The following is a 4547-nucleotide window of genomic DNA, read 5'->3' as shown; positions in this document are numbered from 1 at the left end:
CTGAAGCGGCAGAGGGGGGCACCCCGGGTGGGCGGAGGGGGGATCCCCACGGGGTCGGGGCGGCAAGAGGACACCCCGGCAGCCTCCGCAATGTCCGGGGCCCAACTTCCAGCGCAACATGTGTAGCCGCGTCCTCGCCTAGTCCTGGTGGCCGCAACCTTGGGGGAGACAGGGCAGGACAGGACCAAGGAAGAGGAGGGAGAGAGGGAGCCAGGGACAGGCAGGAGGGCCCCGCCGCCGCCACCACCACTGCCTCCTTCCGCTGCCACGGCCGCCCCAGGGCCTGGCCCCCCGCTGGCTCCCTGAGCCCTCCTCGGAATCTTCGGGTTGCTGGACATCGGTTTCAGTCCTGGCCCCCCCGCAATCTCCCCCACAGAACAGGGTCATGAAAAGGTAAGACTGGGGCAGGGGATGCAGGGGTGAGGCGGGGATGTGGACCCCCAAATCTAGGACAGGGAAAGTTGGCCAGGGGCCCCAGGGATGGAGGGGTTGAGTGGCAGGCAGGGGTCCTTGCCCTCCCTAGCTCCCTGTGCTCTGGGGACCCTCCTCTGCCCCCTGTCTTTCTCCGTCCCTGAGCCCCGTCTTCCTAGGTCTCCACACCTCAAACCTCCTAAGCACCCCCTTTCTCTGACGTTTTCCCTCCCTCTCCCCAGCCCCACATACCTGCCACCCCATCTCTCTGTCCCTCCATCTCTCCACCTCACCTCCTCTGCACCCCCTCCCCGCATCGGTGTCCCCCATCTCGGCCGGCAGTCCCTCTCCCTCTCTCCTCTGACTCTCCCCTCCCTTCCCAGAGCTATGAGTCTGCTATTAATACCCCTGCCAAGGACCTTGCGGGCATTCAGGCCCCTGCCACCCCTCACCCCAAGCTTCCTTCCCTTCCTCAAGGTTCCGGAATACCCTGCCTGCCTCTCCCAAGCACCGGGATTAGGGTGGGGAGAGACTGGTGGGGGGGTGCCGTCTGCAGCACGACTCGAGGGGGGGGCGGCGGTGATCCAAGTTTTTTGCGTCTCGAGGGGGGGGAGCTGTTGATCAAAGTGGCCTCTCCTCTCTTCTGAGATGGATGTGGTGGGGGGAGCGACAGACAGAGGGACACCCCAGGAATCACTGGCACCCTCCTCCTCCTCCTCCTCCTCCTCCTCGGCCCGGGGACAGGCTGTGCTGTGTGCAGGATCAGAGTGGGGTGACTGGGAGGCCAGAGCGAAGGGGGCATCCGGGGTGTTGGGACAGATGGGGTTTGAGACCGAAAGGAGGGTCCTTAACGGAGGAGAGGGCTGAGAACCTGGGCCCCTGGGTTTGGGGAAGAGGAGAGCTGGGGACCCAGATTCTTGGTTCCTGCGTGTGGAAGAGGCCAGGCACGGGTCTGGGGGACTCCTGGGTCCTGGGAAGGAACAGAGCTGGGAATGACCACGCCGGAGTGCTGGGCCGGAGGAGCGCACAGTCAGGACTCCTGAGTCTCGGTGGGAGAAGTTGGAGGACAGGGTGTCGGTGTGAGCGAGGAGGGACGGGGGCTGCCTCCTGATAGGGCAGAGGTTGGGGGAGTCTTTAGCCCCTGTGGGGACACAAGTGGGAACCCAGACTCAGGAGGAGGGAGAAGCTGGGGACCTGGGCTCTGTGAGCCCTGAGGGCACAGGACTGGGGGTGCCAGTCCCTGGACGGGTGGGGGCTGCTCTCTGGATCCCTGATGGGAAAGGTCTGGGTACCCAGCCTGCTGAGGACGGGGCTGGGGTGCCTTCCAGGGCCTGAGCAGAGAGCTGGACCCTGGGGACCCCAAAGGGACAAGCCAGGCAGAGGTGGGTCTGACAGAGTCCTGAGCAGGGGCTGGGGAGTGAACAGCCCCCTGGAAGGGAGCGAGTGTTAACCCCGCGGGGGCCAGGCCACAGCTGTGGGTTATTTTGGGGCGGAGAGGGGGGCTATTCTGAGCGCTGATTGAGCCAGCTGCTTGGGGAAGGGCAATGGAGGGGAGGGGTGAGGAGCCCAGACCGGGGAGGCAGGGCGTGCTAGGAACCCCCACCCCTTCCCTGGGGAGGCAGTGGCCCAGGATCTCTGGGAAGGTGGCTGGCAGGCAGAGAGGAGGGGCCAAGGCTTCTAGGCAGGGGAGAGGGTGTGGGTCATTCCCCCACCCTGGTTGACTGTGGGCTGGACAAGGCCTGTGCTACCATGGCAACCAGACAGGAGCCTGATTGACAGCTGAGAACCCTTTCCCTTCTGGACCCTCACCCCTGCAGGAAGCCCCTGATGTCGAGGCCAGTCCAGGTCCCTGGAAGCTGGAGTCCTGGCCCCAGGTTGCTCTTCCCTCAGACTCAGGACCCAGGAGTCTGGGCTCCCAGCCCGATCACCCCAGGTGGCAACCATGCAACAGGGGCCCAGGAAGGGGCGTTGTATTTCCTCCAATTTACTAAATTGCTTCAGGCTGGGAGCCAGGGACCACCCCCCCACACACCCCGCAACCCTGAAGCCCAGCCTGTGCCATGACTCTGTCCCACGCTGAGAATGAGGGGACAGGAGAAGGAGTAAGGGACAAAAATGGGTGGGGGGTTGTGGTCGGGGTGAGAGGCGGGGCTGGGGGGTTCTCTGCTTTGGATGCCCCACTAATTTTTCCTCTCTCTCTCTCTCTCTCTCTCTCTCCCCACACATCTGACCCCTGTGACCTGATTTTTTCTCACTTTTCCTTCCTTTTATTTTTGCTCCCTCCTGCCACTTGCCTTCCTGGCCTTCCTTTCATGTCGGTGCTGGGCACCTCCCCGGCTGGGTCTCGATCCGGCCTTGACTCGCTATTTCTGTCTCCCTGTCTTCTGCCTGCTCCCCCTGCCTCCCTCATTTCAATCGTCTCCCCACCTCTCCTGCATGCACGGCTCTTGGTGCCCTGGGTCTCTGTCTCCACCTTCCTCTCGGCCCAACTGCCTGGCCCCTCTTACCTCTCACCTTCCGGCATCTGTCTCTGCATCTCTCCCCACCTCTCCGCCCCCCTCTACCTGGGTCTTGCTCACCCTCTATTTCTGTCCCCCGTCTTTCTCTTCGTCTCCCCGTGTCTGTCACTCTGTGCCTCTCCATCCCTATTTCTCCTTCCATCTCCCCGGTCCTGCCTGTCTCCCTGACCGGCTCTCTGTTGCTGTTTTTATCTCCCTTCCTATCTCCCTGGGTCTCTGCTCCTATTTCCATCGCGCCTTGGTGGACCTCTTTCCCCGGTTCCTTGTGGCCCCCATCCCTACCCTGCCTCTCTTCCGCTTTGTCTCTCCTTATCTCTACCTACCCCTGACCCCATTACTCACCCCACCCTCCCTGTCTTTTGTCTCCCCATTCCCACACTCCACTTCTCCCGATCTCCGTGTCTCCTACCTCTGTGTCTCTGCCTGTTTCATTCCCTCTCTGTATTTGGTGTGTCTGCCCCATCTCTCCCTTCCATTTGTCTCTGTCTCTCTCCCTGTGCCTGCATCTGTTTCTCCCTGCGTGTGTCTCTCCCTCCATCTCTGTCTCTCCCTGGTTCCATCACTCCAACCTCTTCCTCTTTGTATCTCTATCTCTTCTGTGTATCTCTCCCTCTCATCTCCCTGTCTCTGTGTCTCCCCGTCTGTGTCTCTCTGTACCTCCCCCTGTCCTCCCTTGTCTCTCCCTGGCCCGGGTGCTCAGAGGCCGCCCGGCGGGGCCCGCAGGCGATGCGCGGCGCCGGTGGCCCCCGCGGCCCTCGGGGCCCCGCTAAGATGCTGCTGCTGCAGCACAGCCCAGTTCCCTGCAGAGCCAGCCTGGTTTTACAAAGCTGCCTCTTAAATGGGAGTTCTGAACAGCCCACAAGAGATACCCTAATGGGAACTCTGATTGAATGAAAAAGAATTCACATGGCTGCTGCACGGCACTCTCAGAAAATTAGACTGTGTTCTGTCCCATTAGGTTTTCTACTGCCTGGGCAGTTCGTCGTGCTGAGTAACTGCTTCCATCTGCAAGCCCGTGTCCCCCAGAGAGAGATCAGGAGCATATAATCATCGTCTATGAATGAGCTGCTTCATCAGCCAAAGGTAAATATTTCCAGAGGTGGTGATGATTCCAAGAGGTCAGGAAACACGACTACGTCCACCCGAGGGATACAGTGGTCCTTTCCCTGGTCTCTTCCAACGTTTTCTGCTTCTTTCCCCACGGTAAGGGGCGGGGCTGCCGTGAGGGGGCGTGGCCTAGAGGGTGAGCAGGGGCGGTCGGCGGAGTCACTGAGAAGTGGGGTCGAGAAGAAGTCAGTCATTTCTGTTCAGCGTATGGGGAGGACGTGGGCCCAAACTCTGTAGGTGCGGGCAAGGCCAGTCGAGGGGAAGGGTGCGATCTGGGGAAGATGCGAGGCCACCAGTGAGGGGCAGGGATTGTCTCCAGTCCCCGAGATGGCAAAATCTGAGGGAAAGGTGGGTTCTGGGATCAGCGAGGCAAGGAGCCAGTTGGAAAGCAATGGAATTCAGAAAGGGGCACAGTCTCATGGAGAGGTGGGAGCCAGGAAGGTAGGGACAGGGACCACAAGAGAGGAGTATCGGGCACTGAGAGACAAGGTCTGGAGAGGCCCTTGGCCG

The sequence above is a fragment of the Tupaia chinensis genome, unplaced genomic scaffold (genome assembly GCF_000334495.1).
Source record: "Tupaia chinensis unplaced genomic scaffold, TupChi_1.0 Scaffold000673_1, whole genome shotgun sequence".
Lineage (NCBI taxonomy): Eukaryota > Metazoa > Chordata > Mammalia > Scandentia > Tupaiidae > Tupaia > Tupaia belangeri.
This window is presented reverse-complemented; position numbering follows the sequence as displayed.